The 20,206-nt window shown below is 45.4% G+C and overlaps 1 pseudogene; it reads left to right on the top strand.

The window, feature by feature from the left end:
- The window catches only part of LOC144505366 (uncharacterized), a 26,785-nt pseudogene extending 6,579 nt beyond the window's left edge, over positions 1 to 20,206 (top strand).

Below are 20,206 nucleotides of genomic sequence, written 5' to 3'. Positions count from 1 at the left end.
CTCTCCTCCTCCCACCCACCCACCCCCCAGCCCCCCCAGAGGAGGAGCTGGGTCAGAGAGCCATTGCAGTCTCTGACCCCGCTATTCAGAGGCTGCAGTGGTAACTTCGGATTTTTATTTGGCAGGTCGATTGGAGCGCGAATCCGCATCGGACCAGAAGACGGTAAAGTGGGATTTGGCGGTAGAGTTGGGCGCGCGGTTCATTAAGTCGATTTAAATGCATGCAAATGCATTTAAATTGTCGGGCTGCCCGATTCGGGCGCGTGCTGGACCTGCGCCCAAATCGGGTGTCGATAAAGCCACGATCTGCTCAGAATCAGGTGCAGATCGCGGTATAGGCCCAACGCCCAACTTTACCGCGATTTCACGCCCGTTTTATGATATATGTTAATTATCTGTAACCAAATCTGAAACCATATCTCCTTGTATATTCCTGAATTCTGTACTCTGGCTTGCCACAGCTGACCTTCCAGAGTCCTCACTGCATAGCTTGATTAAACAACTGCTTGAAAAACTCTGTGATTTGTTCTAGCTGCATAGCTGCCATCAAGGGGAACAAAGTTGTAATAAACTAAAAGGCTGAACACCAAAAAGCCCTGCAACACCATCTCTCACATCTAGAGTAGTGAATATCTTTGCCTTGGAAAGCTGTGTTAAAATTCCTTCAATGGTTGGCATGGGTTAGTGAGAACTCTTTATTTAGATTCTTTGGATCAAAACACATTCCCAGCTTTCCTCATTGTTTCACTGCTACCATGCTGCTAATCCAGTCTGTGGATTTTTGATTACAATCCTTTCTTTTTCTTTTTTTCTTCAATCTTGTCTTTTAGGTTGGACTTGACGGTAGCGGGAACTCTTCTCAGCTGATGTTGAATTGATCTTACAGTCTCATCAACTTCTCGACGACATCCTCCTTGTAAACATGCCAACTCTGTAAACACAGCTTTGTACTTCTCTGGGATCTGTTCTACTGTCAATGGCTTCGTGTGTTATGACACATTATGAATCACTGCTCAAGTTATCAGTCCAAGCTTTAGACTTGCTTCAGCTGAAATGAGTGGCCATTGTGGCCCATCTATGATTTGGAACTCTAAATCTTCTTTCTTTCCATTGCACTAATTTGTTCTCTTGGTATGACCATCGTGTCATCATAGGGCCCTGTCAGGGTTTCATTTTTGAATCTCATGTTGTGCCACTTCAAACAGATCTGTGAAGGTTTTTATGTTACATAAGGCACCAGTGTGTCTATCTAATCTTTCTTATTTGCTTCATTCTCTCCTCTGGGGTCATCATTTTAACAGTTACAAGCTATCTCTCCTATAGACTTGACGGAACCAACCTGTTGTATTGAGTATAGTTCTTGATCAGACTGTTCTACTGATATCCAATAGCCATCTGTATAGGCTTGTTTTGTTTTTTCTCTGGTTAAAACCTGTCCGCAAAATGATTTTGCTTCTTGTAGTTGAAAGATTGCTTTTCCCATGCACACACTGTCTTCCACAGTATTTGCATCCTATCCTTTGTCTGCTCTCTTGGCTTGGACTGTCTCTCAGCATAATGTATCTCCTGGTCTGCTCTGCCATACATATGCTGTAGCTGAAATTTCACAACTTCTACACTTTGACAAATGTCTATTTCTTTCTTTAGTGTCAGTTTCTCATCTTCCAGTAAACTTGCTCACACCTATAGGTTTCTCATGCCTACCAATAATTTATCTTTTATGAGATCATCTTTTAGCTGTTCAAACGCACATGATTCTGCGAGCTGCATTACTGCCATCATATAATGTTTAATGGTCTCATTTTTGCTCTGAAGTCTAGTATTGAACACATAGCGTTTATATATAACATTCAATCAGGGTTCAAAATGTGTATTCAAGGCTTTCAAAATCACTGTTGTCTTTTTATTTTGATAGTATGTTAGATATAGGGAGGGATCCTTAGCCGATGTTCACCGTCCAGAGATTCAAAACGCAGAGAGTTTGTTCAAGTGTAGCTCTCAGCTAATGGATTGCGTTTTCTGATTTTGAGCTGACCTCATCAGCCAAGTAATGTGGAACACCCCAAGGAAGGGTGCAAACATAATTTGAATGCATTAGCATATCATTAGCGAGCACGCACTCCAGATATTGAGCCCGCACCAAATATTCAGTTGGCTCTGGCATGACAGGAAAGATATTTAAGGAAAGATGTAAAAGTGGTGGAAGCAGTTCAGAGAAGGTTTCCCAAACTAATACCTGGAATGGGGGGTTCCAATATGACAGGCTAGGCTTGTATCCATTAGAGTTTCGAAAAGTAAGCGGCAACCGTATTGAAAAATATAAGACCCTGAGGAACCTTGACAAGGTGGATGTGGGGAGAGTGTTTTCTTTTGTGGGAGAATCTAAAACTAAGGGTCACTTTAAAAATGAGGGGTTGCTCATTTAAAATGGAGCTGAGGCAATTTTTCTCTCTCAGAGAGTAATGAGACTTTGGAACTCTCTTCCTGAAAAAGTGGTGGAAGTAGAGTCTTTGAATATTTTTAAGGCAGAAGTGGATAGATTCTTGATAAGCAAGTGGGTGATGGGTTATCAGGGATAGGCAGGATGCAGATTTGAGGTTATTATCAGATTAGCCATGATCTTATTAAATGGTGCAGGAGACTCATGGTGTATAGCCTACTGAGGAATTGCTCAGTTTTCTCACTGGTTAACATTCCAGTTTGAAAAGCTCAAAACGTTTAATCCACTATCAATACTTTCTTGTTGACGATGTTGCAGTTTAACAATTTTGTCGATGGGGGGGAAAAAAAATCACTTGTTCACTGTATCTGCAGAGACTCCAGTGAGTTCACATCTAACTTTAATAAATATAACAACTAATATTGCGGATGCTGGAAAGCTGAAATAAAACAGAAAATGCTATGAAAGATCAGCAGGTCTGGCAAGATTTGTAATAGAGATCAGTGTCAATGTTTTGAGTCCATATAACTCATCATCAGAGCTAAGAAGAGGGAAAAAAGTGATGGATTGTATGCTGTCTAAGAGACAATTGACAAAGTGTAACATCAGGGATAGGTGGGAACTGGACAAAGGGAGTGATGATTATAGTGTTGAAGACTAATGAAGGTGCTGATGCTGGCATAAAGGTAAGAAAGCAGAATGTGTTAATAGCAGAACTGTGAAAGCAAAAATTAAGAACAAGTTTCCTGATGTGGGGAGGAAGGATGGGTGGGAGAAACAAATATGGGATTAAAAATGGGGATCAAGATGGAGGAGAGAGTTCATAGTCTGAACGCAATATTGAGTTCCAAAGGCTGTAAATACCTATCGGAAAATGAGGTGCTGTTTCTCCAGTTTGCATTCAGCTTCATTGGAATATTGTGGCAGACCAAAATATGGACACATGGGCATGAGAGTAAAATGAGAGTTGATATGGCAAGCGACAGGAATGTTGCAGACTGAGCGAAGGGGTTCTGCAAAGCAGTCACTTCAGCTGTATCTTATCTTCCCAATGTAGAGGATACCCCATTGGGAGCAGTGAATACAGTCGACCAAATTGAAGAGCGTTCAAGTGAAATGCTGCTTTACCTGAAGCTATTGTTTGGGGATGGGCTTCCACTGTTGTTAAGTTCACCGAGGACAGAACTATGGTGCTCTTTAGTTGCTATATCAATTGATTCAAAATTTTATACCTTGGCTCAACCATAATGGGATTGCCAATCAGCACTTGCTATTAAACAACATTTGTGTCGACGGCTGAGCACTTACCCAGCATTCACTGCGGTGCAGAATGTGCCCTATCCTCGCAATAGGAACTCCTCACGCAGATGCAGTGCCGGGCTGTGAGCGGAGCATGAGCAGTGAGAGCTGTCCTTGGAGTTGCAGAAGGGGCCTAGAAATAATCCAGGGCCGTTGAGTTTGAACAGGCGGTTGGGTGGGAAAGGACTGCAGCCACCGGCTTCCTAAACATTCCGTGGAGACTTAAAACGCTAAATAATAAAATTACTGGTTTCGCTTTGGCAGCAAACGGGAATGACCTTTTGGGGGCCGGCAAGTTTAACGATGGTCATCTTTCTAGGCCGCAGCAAGGCGCATACGCAGCCGCAATCTTTCTAGGGGGCAATGTGCGGTTGGGAGCATCCACAATTCCCCTGGTCCAGGTAGCAGAAGGACAGAATGTTGTGATTTTTCCATCCTGGACTGACTGATGGATTTTGGAAACCCCACATACAGGGGATCAGAAGGGCAGGATTTACACACAGGAAGCTTAAACCAAGAATGATCGTCTCTTCTCAATTTCCATCCTCCATTGACGGTAATAAGTTTTGAAAATTTATTTTACAGGATATTAGAAAGGGAGGATTTGTAGACAGGAAACGCAAACCTAACTTCACATCCAAATCTGACAGAGCCACTCGATTCATCAGAACCTGAGTATCATCAGCCTTTGAATGTGGAAAGAAAAAGGTTAGTCTCCCTGAATGTGGGAAAAGATTTTGGGTGTCAGTGTGACTGAAAATGCAACATGATTCACAAACTCTGGTTAGACCACATCTGGAGAATTGCGTGCAGTTCTGGACAATAAACCTTAGGGAGAATAGAATAGCCTTGGAGAGAGTGTAGCAAATTTACCAGAGTGATATCTGAACTCCAAGGATTAGATTATATGGCAAGAGTCATAGTCATATTGGCAGAATGTGAAGCTAACCCGGGCTGTGAATTTCACTCCTCTGCACAACAAAGTGCCCCCACTGTGGGAGAAGCTATGGATCTAGAATTGGGTTCCTCAGTCATCTGAAGACCCACAAACCTGCCAGATGCCATCCTCAGTTTCGATGACAACTGCAGCAAGGAGGACAATCTGTCCATGCCAGCTTTCCAAAGCAATCTAGTCAGTTCCATTCCCCCGCTCTATTCCCTTATCTTTGTAAGTTTATTGCCCTTAAATACCTATGCAATTTCCTTGTGAAATCATTCACTGAGAACATTTCCAACCCCCCTCATATGCAGCAAGTTCCAGATCATTACCAGTCGCTGTGTAAAAATGTTTCACACTAACACCCCTCCCTCTATCTCTTACCCAAAATCTTAAATCTGTGTCCCTAGTCTTTGTACAATCATAATCTTCTACACCTGAATCAAATCTCCCCGATCCTCCTTTGCTAGGGCCGTTGTGGTAAAGCTCCTCTGCACCCTCCCCCCAACTGTCAAGGAATTTCACTTCCTACCTAAAAGGTGGTGACTGGAAGTGGACACAATGCTCAAGTTGTGCCCTGAACAGAGCTTTATAAAGATTAAGGATAACTTCCTGTTATTGTAGCTATTTAAACCATACAAGATATTTTAGATCATTTGAATCTCTCTTAGATTTCCTGTCACCTTCAAAGATCTATGTTCATGATGCCCCAGGCCCCTCCTTCACTCTGTTTAGAGCTGTGTCATTAATTCTATATTGCATTTCTCTAACACTTCTGCAAATGCATTGCCTCACTTGTTATCCCTGGAATTGAGAAGATGAAGAGGTGATTTGATCAACATTTTGAAGGTATTAAATGAAATTGATAGGGTTGATAGAGAGAAACTATCTCCACTGGTTGGAGAATCTAGGATAAGGGAACACAGTTTAAACAGAGAATCAGCACCTTTTCAGGTTGAATGTTCCAAATCGTAACAACTCTCTGTTGGTATAGAAACTGCTGAACTTGATGTCAAATGTATAATGTTGTAAAGTACCAAGTCGAAAGATGAATTGCTGTTCCTCGTGCTCCCATTGATACTCATTGGAGCAGTGCAGGAAGCCAAGGACAGAGAGATCTGAGTGGGAGTGGGGCAGACAATTTAAATGACAGGTGCCCGGAAGCTCAGGGTCAAACTCTCAGACTTAACATCTTAACGATGTAGAGCAGACCACATAGTGAGCAGTGAACAAATAAATCACTGTTTGATTTCATCTTTCAAAACCTTGAGAACAACCTGAAGAAAGTACCTTATTTGAAGAGTGAAGATTTACAAAGTGAAACAAATTCATTGTCAGAACATTAAATTCTATCACAGTTAGAGATTTTTAATAATAATTTCCATTTGTTGGGATGAATATGGATGTGATTAACAGCAGAATCCCAACTCCAGCAGTCACTTCTGAACTCATTGAAATTTCAGCGGGATACATGATTGATTAATTTCCTTCTCACACGTGGAGCAGAAGAACAGTCTTTCCCAGTGTGAACTTGCTAGAGTGTCTTGGTTGTATTGATTTTCCTATGCACCAGCTGCTCCTGTCTTTCGATTTGGTGGAATTTGTGGGTTTGGGAGGTTCGATACTCTGAGAGTGTAGATCACAGAATCATAGAAACCCTACAGTACAGAAAGAGGCCATTCGGCCCATCGAGTCTGCACCGACCACAATCCCACCCAGACCCTATCCCCATATCCCTACATATTTTACCCACTAATCCCTCTAACCTACGCATCTCAGGACACTAAGAGGCAATTTTTTAGCATGGCCAATCAACCTAACCCGCACATCTTTGGACTGTGGGAGGAAACCGGAGCAACTGGAGGAAACCCATGCAGACACGAGGAGAATGTGCAAACTCCACACAGACAGTGACCCAAGCCGGGAATCGAACCTAGGTCCTTGGAGCTGTGAAGCAGCAGTGCTAACCACTGTGCTACCGTGCCGCCCTTGCTCCAAATGTTTACGCTCCATGTTCTTTACCTTCCCCCCCCCCGCCCCCTCATCCTCTGCCCTGCCCACCCCCCCCCCCCTTCTCTCTCTCTCTCTCTCTTCTTCCTTCCCATTGGGACTAGAGTTTTGCGTAAGGCCAGATTGGGTGGCAGGTTCCCTTGCTTGAAGGACATTCATAAACTAGTTAGCTTTTTATGACAATCTGACTGCTTTCATGGTCATTTTTTCCTGTTTTAAATTTATTTCACAGGGAATTGGAAATGGGAGTTTTGAGTTCAGGAAACAAGTAAACATCAAATCAGGAGCTGGCAGAGACGCTCAATTCATCAGGATTGAATATCATCCCCCTTTGGATATGAAAAGAAAAGGCACTGTTCCCAGTCGGGAAAACCATGCACATGTTCTGTATGTGGACAAGGATTCAGCCAATCATCTGACCCATCGAAACACACGTGCAGGAACACTGGGGAGAATCCATGGAAATGTGGGGACTGTGTGTCTGAAATAGTGCATCTGAGCAGGAGAATTATCAGGGAAATCACATTGGGGAGAGACCATTCACCTGCTCTGAGTGTGGAAAGGGATTCACTCAGTCATTCACCCTGCTAACGCACCAGCGAGTTCACACTGGGGAAAGGCCTTTCATCTGTTCCAAGTGTGGGAAGGGATTCACTCAGTCATCCGCTCTGCTAACATACCTGCGAGTTCACACTGGGGAAAAGCCATTCGTCTGCTCCGAGTGTGGGAAGGGATTCACTCAGTTAACCAACTTGTTGACACACCAGCGAGTTCACACTGGGGAGAAGCCATTCACCTGCTCCGAGTGTGGGAAGGGATTCAGTCATTTATCCAATCTACAGATACACCAGAGAATCCACACTGGGGAAAGACCATTCACCTGTTTCAAGTGTGGGAAGGGATTCACGCAGTTATCCAACCTGCTGACACTCAGGCGTGTTCACACTAATGAGAGATCTTTTAAGTGCTCAGATTGTGGGAAGTGTTTGAAATGTTCCAGGGAACTGATGTCTCATCAACGTGTTCACACTGACCATTCAGGTGCTCTCATTGTGGCACTGGATTCAGGCAATCATCAGAACTCACTATACATCAGCGAGTTCACACTGGAGAGACACCCTTTATCTGCTCCAAGTGTGGAAAGGGATTCACTTGGTCATCCCACCTGCTGACACACCAGCGTATTCACACTGACAAGAGACCTTTTAAATGCCCAGACTGTAAGAAGTGCTTTAAAAGTTCTGGGGAACTGATGCGCCATCAGCGTGTTCACACTGATGAGAGACCGTTCAAGTGTTCTCATTATGGTACTGGGTTCAAGCAATCATGTCATCTCATAGCACACTATCAAATTCACACTGGGGAAAGGCCATTCACTTGCTCCAAGTGTGGGAAGGGGTTCATAAATTCATTCCAGCTGCTGATACACCAGCGAGTTCACACTGGGAAAAGGCCAGTTAATACACCTGCTGAGACATCAGCCAGTTAGTTCACATTTTATGAAATAAGAGCAAGTTTTCGGCCCCTCAAGCTTGCTCCACCATTTAATAAGATCATGCCTGATCTGACTGTGTTGAATTCCACATACCCATCTACCCCAATAACCTTTAATTTGCTTGCCCAACAAGAATCTTTATATTGTTAAAACCCAGGTCAAAAACTTCAAGGTTGTTTTATGAAGTTAGGTTAGCTTAGAGTTTCACATTTGTGTTTGGTATGGGTGAACATAAGGTGTTTTACTCTAGGTATGATTCAAGTGACCTAATAGGAAGCTTTTCTCAAACAAAGTTTATGAAGAACACAGTTAAAATTAAAAGGATTAGCATAGCTTTTACCAATTACAAGAATTAAACAAGCTATAACTCCTAATAGCTAGCTATCTCTGCTGTTCCAAATTAAACATCATCCCACAGACAAACACCCTTCTTCAGACTGGGCGCAGAAACAAGTATGCTCACATGATGCTGGATTTGCAGCTTTTTAACACCTGATTCTTTGACTGTTGGATCAATTCTCTCTATGTTCCTTAGTCCTGGAACTTTCAGAAAGCCTCTGGAGAGAGAGAGAGACAGAGACACTGCCTTCTTCCACCAGCTTCTGGCAGGGACTGAGAAACAAAACTAAAAACTTGGAATGCTCTGGAGAAAATAGCTGTCCCCAGGCTTATCACCTGACCTGTCAATCATCCCCAAATCAAGCTCCTCTCAGCAATCCCCAAAGGACCATTAAACCACAGAACACTGCCTTATTCCAGATAAAAATCAGCATGATGTCCATATATTGCTTCAGTAACAATTAGAGGACACAGGCTGCAGACAACACGGTGCCAACATAAATCCTGTAAAGGAACATGATTAAAATACATTTCTTAAAGACACAGTATCATCACACTACCTCCACCTTAAAAATATTCAGTGACTTTCTTTCCACCGTCTTCTGATACAGTCGCAAAACCCTCTGAGTGAAAAAAATCTAATCTCTGTCTTAAAAGGGCAACCCCTAATTTTAAAACATTGGTTTTAGTTCTGGATACATTCACAAGGAGAAACATTTTTCCATGACCACTTTGTCAGTACCATTCGGGATCTTATATACTTCAATCAAGTCAACCCTCACTCTTCTAAACTCCAGTGGAAAAGAGCCCAGTCTGCCCAATTTATCTTCATAAGGTAATCCACTCATTCCAGGTATCAATCGAGTAAACATCCTCTGAACCACCTCCACAACATTTACAACCTTCTTTAAATAAGGAAACTAGTATTCGAGGTGTGATTTGATGTTAATGACATTCAGGAGTAAGCCACGTTCATTAGGATTTATTTCTGCTGATGTTGATAAATTCCAACCAGTTATAGTTGTTAATATCCTGGATAAAAGTCAAATAAATCAGCTTTGTGTTAAATACAGTGTGTTGAATCTTTTTTATGTCTCAAACACAAGTTGTTCCTTTTGAAGGGCTCTCTGCCCCCGGCATCTTCAACAAGCGTGAGGAACTCATGGAGCTTCTTTGTAACTGAGATTGAGAGAATCCAATCAGCTACCTCTGCTGGCTCTCTCCCTTCCACTAGTCCATTGGGCCAAACTGTCGATAAAATTGCCCCTCATCTTCCTATAGTGTTTCCTGATGTCCCCTCATGCTCTCTCAATCTCATCTTATTCAGGAGATCTACCTCCACCCTTGTGCCTATTCCCACTAAACTGCTGACCACACAATTTGCCCATGCTCACTGATATTGTTCACAGTTCCCTCATTTTGGATACGGAGAACAAAAGAACACAAATAGGAGTAGAAGCAGGCCACTCAGCCCATCAAACTGGCTCCGCAATTCAATTAGGCCATGGGTTAACTTATTGTGGCCTTAATTCCACTTTCTCATCTGCCCATAACCCATGCCTTCCTGACATATCAGTCCCATTCAGCCTTGAATCCATTCAGTGACCCAGCTCCCACTGCTCCTGGTGGATGAGAATTCCAAAATTCCAAAAACCCTCTGAGAAAAGAAATTCATTGAGCATGATACTAAATATTAATGGCATGGGGACAGCAGTCCAAAGATGTGCGGGTTAGGTTGATTGGCCATGCTAAAATTGCCCCTTAGTGTCCTGAGTTGCGTAGGTTAGAGGGATTAGCGGGTAAATATGTAGGGATATGGGGTTAGGGACTGGGTGGGATTGTGGTCGGTGCAGACTCGATGGGCCAAATGGCCTCTTTCTGCACTGTAGGGTTTCTATGATTCTATGATCTTATGACCTAGTCCCGCCCGAATTACAGTGAGATGAGATGGTGAAATCAGGCAGAAGGTAGAAAATGAAAAACATGCCCAGTTTCTCACCTCCCCCCGATCTGACTGATCCTATTTTGCCGGTGAAATTGGCTTCACGCCCAGAAAGGGTGCAACGCTGATCTAAATATTAATGGCATGCATGTCACTAACGAGTCCCGGACGCTGTTGTCCAGGCTCACTTACCTTAACCACCTCGCCAGTCAAGGTTCTCCCTGGCAAGAATCACGGATGGTCTCCACCTCGCTGTGGGGGATTGGAGGCTATTAAAGCCCACATGGTGGTTGGGGTAGGGCTGAGCAGTGCCCAGCTGGCACCCTTGCACTACCTACTGAGCATCCTGGCACTGCCCACCTGGCACCCAGCACTGCCCACTGGATACCATAACTGCTGGGGTAATGCAAAGGGTGTGGGGGTGGAGCCTGTGGGGTGGAGCTATGATGCGGGGGGAGGGAGGGAACTCTGCCTGGGTGGGAGAAAAGAGGGGAACTCTGCCGGGGGGATAATTGGAATGGGAGGGACGGAGCTTTGCAGATGGGGCAATCAGTGGGGGGAGGGGGCAGCAACGTCCGTGGGGCAGATGGGGATTCGACTGGCACAGGAGGCCATCAACAAGAGGGTCTGATGTCCATGGAGTGGGTAGGGTGGGGACATCGTCACAGGAGGTGATCAGCGTGGATGGGTCCTGATGTATGTGGGGTGGTTGGGTGGTTGGTAGCAGGAGATCTCTCAGGGCACTGGGAGATCAGAGAGCCTGCGCAATGGCATCCCCAGAGCTGAGCAGCTGGCATCCCTGACAAGCTCAGTGTCCACTGAGAACAGGTCAGGCAGCATCTGTGGAGAGAGAGTTAACTTTTTGAGTCCATTGACACTTCTACAGAACAAAAGCAGCGTGCCGACAGTCATTTACTGCTGTACTGGCCATCACATTGAGGAACTCCCCCTCAAAATCATCCAGAGTGGAAAAGACCCCACAGTATCCTTTCCCCATTCAGTTGGACTGAATGGCCACAGGTTTGGCAACCCTCCTGTCTCCTGAGCTGATGTAAGGTGGAGGCATTTGTCACTTGGTTAACTTTTAAGACCTCCATGCTACCCTGTCAAGGGAGGGGGTGGGCGCAGGGGAAAAGGGGGAGTTTGCTGTAAGGAAACTATAACACCCACACCTGATGGACCTGGAGCCTGTTTGCTCTCTATTAAGGAGGGTGTATTTGCTTACCCACTCAGATCAAGGGGAACCATGGCACTCAGAATGGGGAGGTCAGCGCGCAAAGGGTTAACTGCTGATTGGTAATCAGTGACAATCACTCACATTTGTGATGAGTTAGTGGACATAATTGGCTTAGCTTGACAATTGAAAGAATGTTAATAGACTTGTGGCTCAATGATCTGCTATGCATAGAAATTTCACTGCTGTCATGCATGCTCAGTCATGAACTCACAGTCACTCCACCCCCCCCCCTCCAACCTTGTATCTTAGTAAACCCTTCAGGCCATATCAATTGGACACCCACCTAAACCACTAGCCAGCTTCCCTTTCCTGTGTCATGGCCCATCAAGAAGACAGAGGCCCAGCAGCTGAATATTGCAGCCTCAAGATCAGTCTGTTTTAATCTTGACTTTCTTCCCCACTTGGCAATGAGCCCTTCCTTCCTTTCAGGGGCGAACAATTTCCCCCTTCTCTCGATGAGCCCACTGCCCCCCTACAGCCTCCCATCCCACTGGCTTTCCTCCTCAGAGTTAACACCTGCCTACTCAACCAAAGTAAGAAGTTTAACAACACCAGGTTAAAGTCCAACAGGTTGGACTTTAACCTGGTGTTGTTAAACTTCTTACTGTGTTTACCCCAGTCCAACGCCGGCATCTCCACATCATGACTACTCAACCAAAGACATCCGTGACCATAATCCTGGACCTCGCATTCAAACTGAGCTAATGTCCATGATGGTGTTGCAGGAAAAGAAAAACATTATTGAAAAGGTGAAGGCCGCAAGATAATTTTCCGTTATTCTTGACTGTTCTCCTGATCTGAGTCATCAGGAACAGATGCCTGAAGTGAAGGTAAGGGAGATTTCTATTGACTTTCTTGGGGTTCAAAACAAAAGTGAACAAGGACTGTCAGATTCTCTCATCACTGTACTGGATGGGTTTGGCCTGTGTAAATACAGATTGTAGGATGCGGGGATATGACAATGACAGGGATATGACATATGAAAGGCCAGGAACCAGGCATCTTTCAATTCAACTGCTGAGCCTGCTTCACTACTTGTGCCTTCGCCAACTTAATCTGGTATTGGGAGATATAGCAATGTGTAGTTCTAAAGCCAGGACATTTTTTGGAGTTGTACTCCAATTCAACTAATAGATGGCAAAAATTGATAGTGAATACTTTCTCTCTCGAATGCCATAGCCATTGCTGGACACAAGGTGGGAGTGTTGAGCAGAGATTATAAAAACAACGGATGGAATTCTCCCCCCAAAAATTCTAAGTGTCAAATTTGTATGAAAACTGGAGTAAATCACGCTGTTTGTTTCAGTGGGAGTATCAAAATGAATCTCCCACACTCTGCACTGCAGAAAGCACGAGCGTGATTCACTCCAGAATGCGCCAATCTGTCAGCGCTGAGATTGGCGCATGCGCAGTGACCCCGCACTGCCAGTCTCCCAATTGCTGGCCAGCCCTGTGACCCCGCAACACCGACTCCCCACCCACTCACAGACCAATCACTGGCCCCCATGCATGTCCGGCCGAGTCTCGACCCCCCCCCCCCCCCCCCCCCCCACCACGTAGCCCTAGTGTCATCAGGTGCCAATGCTCAGGGGGCACCAACCCCCCCCACCACCCGATCCTCGGGGGGGGGGTGCCCCAATTGCTCCCCCTTCACTCCAGCAGGGTTGGGCCGCCAGCTCCCTGAAAGTGGGGAGCTACTCTAAACCCCTCTGGAATGAAACACTCTGGCGGAGGGGGAGAGGCTAATCATTTTTAAATTATATGGAAATTCTCATTTCCATAATTTATGCACCACCCTGCCAATTTCTGGCACGGATGTGATGCCGCCAGGAATCCGGCGCTGGGAGACACTAGTGGGCCGGGACACTCAGCGTGGATTAGTGCAGGGGGATGGGAGAATCGCCCCAACATTATTGGCTAAGTAATATTAGGAACTAGCAGGGGGTGTACTACAGGCCCCCCAACAGCCCAAGGGAAGTGGAAGAATGGATATGTCAGGAGATACTGGATAGGTGCAGGAAATATAGGGTTGTTGTAGTGGGAGACTTCAATTTCCCTGGTATAGACTGGAAATCGCTGAGGGCAGGGACTCTGGATGGTGAGGCATTTGTAAAATGTGTACAGGAGGGTTCGTTGGAACAATATGTGGACAGCCCAACTAGAGAGGGGGCTATACTGGACCTGGTGCTGGGGAATGAACCCGGTCAGGTCTTCAAAGTTTTGGTCGGGGAACATGTGGCAAATAGTGACCACAATTCTGTTAGCTTTAGGATAGTGATGGAAAAGGATGAGTGGTGTCCCAAGGGTAAGGTGTTGGATTGGGGGAAGGCTAACTTTATTGGGATCAGGCAGAAATTGGCAGCTCTTGATTGGGAGAGGCTGTTTGAGGGTAAATCCACATCTGGTATGTGGCAGTCTTTTAAGGAACGGTTGTTAGGGCTACAGGACAAGCATGTGCCTGTAAAAAAGAAGGATAGGAAGGGTAGGATTAGAGAACCGTGGATAACCAGGGAAATTGAGGGACTGGTCAAAAGGAAAAGAGAGGCGTATGTTAGGTCCAAGCAGCTAAAAACGGAGGGAGCTCTGGAGGAGTATAATGAAAGTAGGAAAATACTCAAACGGGGAATTAGAAGAGCAAAAAGGGGTCACGAAATGTTCTTGGCAGACAGGATTAAGGAGAATCCCAAGGCATTTTATTCATACGTTAGGAACAAAAGGGTTGTAAGGGAAAAAATCGGACCTCTCAGGGACAAAAGTGGGGACTTATGCTTGGAGCCCAAAGAGGTAGGGGGGATCCTAAATGAATACTTTGCGTCGGTATTCACTAAGGAGAGGGATGTGTTGACTGGGAGTGTCTCGGAGGGGAGTGTTGAACCGTTGGAGAAAATCTCCATTACAAAGGAGGAAGTGTTAGGTTTGTTAGAGAATATAAAGACTGACAAATCCCCAGGGCCTGATGGAATCTATCCAAGGCTGCTCAGGGAGACGAGAGGTGAAATAGTTGGGCCTCTGACGCAAATCTTTGTCTCGTCACTGGACACAGGTGAGGTCCCAGAGGATTGGAGGATAGCCAATGTGGTCCCGTTATTTAAGAAGGGTAGGAAGGATAACCCGGGTAATTATAGGCCGGTGAGCTTGACGTCCGTGGTGGGGAAGTTGTTGGAGAAGATTCTTAAAGATAGGATGTATGCGCATTTAGAAAGGAATAAACTCATTAACGATAGTCAACATGGTTTTGTGAGAGGGAGGTCATGCCTCACGAACCTGGTGGTGTTTTTTGAAGAAGTGACCAAAATGGTTGACGAAGGAAGGGCCGTGGATGTTGTCTATATGGACTTTAGTAAAGCATTTGACAAAGTCCCTCATGGTAGGCTAGTGAAAAAGGTTGGATCCCATGGGATAAAGGGGGAGGTGGCTAGATGGTTGGAGAACTGGCTTGGTCATAGAAGACAGAGGGTGGTAGTGGAAGGGTCTTTTTCCGGCTGGAGGCCTGTGACTAGTGGTGTACCGCAGGGCTCTGTATTGGGACCTCTGCTGTTTGTGATTTATATAAATGATCTGGAAGAAGGAGTAACTGGGGTGATCAGTAAGTTTGCGGACGACACAAAACTGGCAGGACTTGCAGATAGTGAGGAACATTGTCAGAGGCTACAGAAGGATATAGATAGGCTGGAAATTTGGGCAAGGAAATGGCAGATGGAGTTCAATCCTGATAAATGCGAAGTGATGCATTTTGGTGGGAATAATGTAGGGAGGAGCTACACGATAAATGGAAGAACCATAAAGGGTGTAGAGACGCAGAGGGACCTGGGTGTGCAAGTCCACAGATCTTTGAAGGTGACGTCACAGGTGGAGAAGGTGGTGAAGAAGGCATATGGCATGCTTGCCTTTATAGGACGGGGCATAGAGTATAAAAGTTGGGGTCTGATGTTGCAGATGTATAGAACGTTGGTTCGGCCGCATTTGGAATACTGCGTCCAGTTCTGGTCGCCACACTACCAGAAGGACGTGGAGGCTTTGGAGAGAGTACAGAGGAGGTTTACCAGGATGTTGCCTGGTATGGAGGGGCTTGGTTATGAGGAGAGATTGGGGAAACTGGGGTTGTTCTCCTTGGAAAGACGGAGGATGAGGGGAGACTTAATAGAGGTGTATAAAATTATGAAAGGCATAGATAGGGTGAACGGTGGGAAGCTTTTCCCCGGGTCGGTGGTGACGTTCACGAGGGGTCATAGGTTCAAGGTGAAGGGGGGGAGGTTTAACACAGATATCAGAAGGACATATTTCACACAGAGGGTCGTGGGGGCCTGGAATGTGTTGCCGGGCAAGGTGGTGGAGGCGGACACACTGGGAACGTTTAAGCCTTATCTAGACAGCTATATGAACGGAGTGGGAATGGAGGGATACAAAAGAGTGGTCTAGTTTGGAATTTTCCGATCGGGGCCATTGTGATCTCCTGGACTCGTTTCGATCGCCTCAGGGGGTCGGAGAGGAATTTCCCAGATTTTCTTTTCCCCATATTGGCCCTGGGGTTTTTCACTCTGGGTTTTCGCCTCTCCCTGGAGATCACATGGTCTGGAATGGGGGGGTGGGGGTAAGTTAATAGGTTGTAATGAACAAAGCATCGTAGCTGTGAGGGACAGCTCGGTGGATAGGATATTGGTATGTAGATAGGCTGGAAAATTGGGCGGGGATCCTGGATTCAGGATTCAATCCTGGACCGGGGAGCGGCGCGGGCTTGGAGGGCCGAAGGGCCTGTTCCTGTGCTGTATTGTTCTTTGTTCTTTCTTTGTTCTTTGAACACAGTGCTAAAGCTGCTGAAGAAAGCAATGACTGCCGTCCTTGGCCAACTTCAAATTAGAAAATTTATAATTTCTGTTTGCAGTCATGTGTATAACATCACGTTCACTGTAAAAACTGTCAGTAAGACATTCCAATCCAGGAAAATACAGCTTGACGTAGCTATCACACACATTAGCTTACAGCAGAAATACAGGAACACTGGATTTACCTCAACCAAGAATACAGAGTAAGAAATAACAAGTCAACCTCAATTCAGAGATCGTGCAAAAGGGAGGTGAGCATTGAGAAGGTGGAGAATTTGCCTGCAAAACTGTTTGAAACCAATTACTTTCTGGTCATTCTGGGTCAGGTTCTTGTGTCACAATTCAAACAAATACAGATTTACACGACAAATTTGGTTTACTGTATGATGTGAAGAAACTCAGAGAAATTATAGCGGATGACAAGAAACTGATGCATTGTCTGATCAAGAATCTCACCATATTGAAGGTACAGACCTTTTCTAGAGCTGAGGGTGCTGCCAGAATTCATTCCTGAAGAGAAAATGCTGGAAATTTTCAGCAGGTCTGGCAGCATCTGTAAGGAGAGAAAAGAGCTGACGTTTCGAGTCCAGATGACCGTTTGTCAAAGCTAAAAGGCATAGAAAGTGCGCCATTTAGCTTTGACAAAGGATCATCAGGACTTGAAACTCTTTTGGTTTCAGATTCCAGCATCCGCAGTAATTTGCTTTTATTCATTCCTGAAGGAATGGGTACTCCACCTTAATCCCTTCAATTTCTTAAAACACTTGATGGTTCCTCCGCAAACGCGACAATTGGGTACAGAATTATGCTGATCCATCCTGAATCCAGGTGTCCTGGGCTCTCTCCTTCCTGTTACCTGTTGATTCCTAAATATGAGAATGCAGGCTCTCTCTCTTGCTTTTCAAGTGTTAAAATCCCGATGTTGCAGCCTGCCACATATGAGGACTCGCAGTTCAGAAAAGTCTACCCAGGCTTACCAGTAAGTAAACTCAGCTTTTTAAAAACAGCCTAGTGACTGTTTCCTCCGGGGTCACGGTTGAGAGAAAAAAATGTTAGGATTGGTCCAGATACTTACTTTTAATGTAATCGCTACTCCTAGCCTTTGCTAATACCCGATTCCCACAGCTGGTTTTACCGTAATGCCATTGATGGTGGTGTGATCTTCTGGAAACTGTTCCTTGATGCCAGGTACAGGTCTGAGCTGATTTTGTTTTTGTCTCGTTACCAGTTTAGTCTAAAACTGGTCTTTGTCAACAATCTTGCAGGAGGACACACCTTGTCACCAATTTATATTTTTTACTGTTATATATTAATGTGGTCAGCTCACTTGCACAGCAAGATAAAAGGATGAAAAGGTTGCCACACGATGGATTACTTAATCAGTTAATCGAGCTGTATTAGATAGGGGCTGCTTGCTTCCAGCCCAGGATGGACGGGAAGGAAAAACCCACAGCTATCCCTGATGACATCACTACATGTCACGTAACCAATCACAGTAAGGAATCTAACAACACCAGGTTAAAGTCCAACAGGTTTATTTGGTAGCAAACGCCACGAGCTTTCGGAGCGCTGCTCCTTCGTCAGGTGAGTGGGAGATCTGCTCATAAACAGCAAACAGGGCATATAAAGACACAAACTCAATTTACAGAATAATTAATAATGATTGGAATGCGGTACTTCCCCGGAGCGGAGAAGCTACATCTTCTCCGGAGCCTTCAACATGTTATTGATGAAGACGAACATCTCGCCAAGACCATCCCCACACCCCCACTTCTTGCCTTCAAACAACCGCACAATCTCAAACAGACCATTGTCCGCAGCAAACTACCCAGCCTTCAGGAGAACAGTGACCACGACACCACACAACCCTGCCACAGCAACCGCTGCAAGACGTGCTGGATCATCAACACGGATGCCATCATCTCACGTGAGAACACCATCCACCAAGTACACGGTATATACTCATGCAACTCGACCAACATTGTCTACCTGATACGCTGCAGGAAAGGATGTCCCGAGGCATGGTACATTGGGGAAACCGTGCAGATGCTACGACAACGGATGAATGAACACCACTCGACAATCACCAGGCAAGACTGTTCTCTTCCTGTTGGGAAGCACTTCAGCAGTCACGGGCATTCGGCCTCTGATGTTCGGGTAAGCATTCTCCAAGGCGGCCTTCACGACACACGACAGCGCAGAGTTGCTGAGCAGAGACTGATAGCCAAGTTCCGCACACATGAGGACGGCCTCAACCGGGATCTTGGGTTCATGTCACACTATCTGTAACCCCCTCAACTTGCCTGGATTTGCAAAGTCTCACTGGCTGTCCTGTCTGGAGACAATACACATCTCTTTAACCTGTGCTAATGCTCTCTCCACTCACATTGTCTGTACCTTGAAGACTTGATTAGCTGTAAAGACTCGCATTCCAATCATTATTCATTATTCTGTAAATTGAGTTTGTGTCTTTAAATGCCCTGTTTGCTGTTTCATAGAAATCATAGAAACCCTACAGTACAGAAAGAGGCCATTCGGCCCATCGAGTCTGCAATGACCACAATCCCACCCAGGCCCTACCCCCATATCCCTACATATTTTACCCACTAATCCCTCTAACCTACGCATCTCAGGATACTAAGGGGCAATTTTAGCATGGCCAATCAACCTAACCCGCACATCTTTGGACTGTGGGAGGAAACCGGAGCACCCGGAGGAAACCCACGCAGACACGAGGAGAATGTGCAAACTCCACACAGACAGTGACCCAAGCCGGGAATCGAACCCAGTTTATGAGCAGATCTCCCACTCACCTGGTGAAGGAGCAGCGCTCCAAAAGCTAGTGGCGTTTGCTACCAAATAAACCTGTTGGACTTTAACCTGGTGTTGTTAGACTCCTTACTGTGTTTACCCCAGTCCAACACTGGCATCTCCACATCATAACCAATCAAACAGAGATGCATAGGTTACATTGATGCGTGGATACATAACACAACCAATGGCAGCAGATGCAGAAACCAGCCCTTGCTAACATCCACACACCTTCTATTAGCCTCCCATATTAACCCCCCATTCCCTCAACACCAACCCAACCCACAATTACAAGCTGCTGAAGGCACCCCGAACAGATTTCCCAATTCAACTCCCTTGGTGCATATTAAGACCACCCACACTTATTAAAGTCAAGTACAGCCACACGTCAAAGTGGCAACTCAGGAACAAATTTTCTGTTGGGGCAACTCACTAACCAATTCCCTTTGGTGGATAACAGATTAACTCGGGACTGATTATTTTCAGTGCTTCCAGCAAGGCAACTGATATCAGGGAGGAAAATTGGGAATTCACTTTGTCACCTGGCTCTGTCTTTTGTACACTGCCTGAAGTGCCTAATTGTGGTTAATGGTTTATTGGTGTATCTCTTTGTATCAGGAGAGGATTATGTTAGTGAAATTTCATGTCCAGCCAGTATTTCATTGTTCTGGAATCCTGTGCCTCTTGCAGAAGAGGTTGATGGGATTGGCTCTACGTGGGCCAGGCATGGAGGCCACCCCTTGCCTTTTCACTAATGATGTTCTCCTCATTGTTGCAGATTCTGTTGACCCGTGGAAGATTCGTAAGTGTTATCAGATTTACTCTGTGGTATTCTCCAGCAGGATCAATTGGGAAAATGTTCCAGACTCCTAG

Source organism: Mustelus asterias, chromosome 16 (genome assembly GCF_964213995.1).
Source record: "Mustelus asterias chromosome 16, sMusAst1.hap1.1, whole genome shotgun sequence".
NCBI lineage: Eukaryota > Metazoa > Chordata > Chondrichthyes > Carcharhiniformes > Triakidae > Mustelus > Mustelus asterias.
This window is presented reverse-complemented; position numbering and strand designations above follow the sequence as displayed.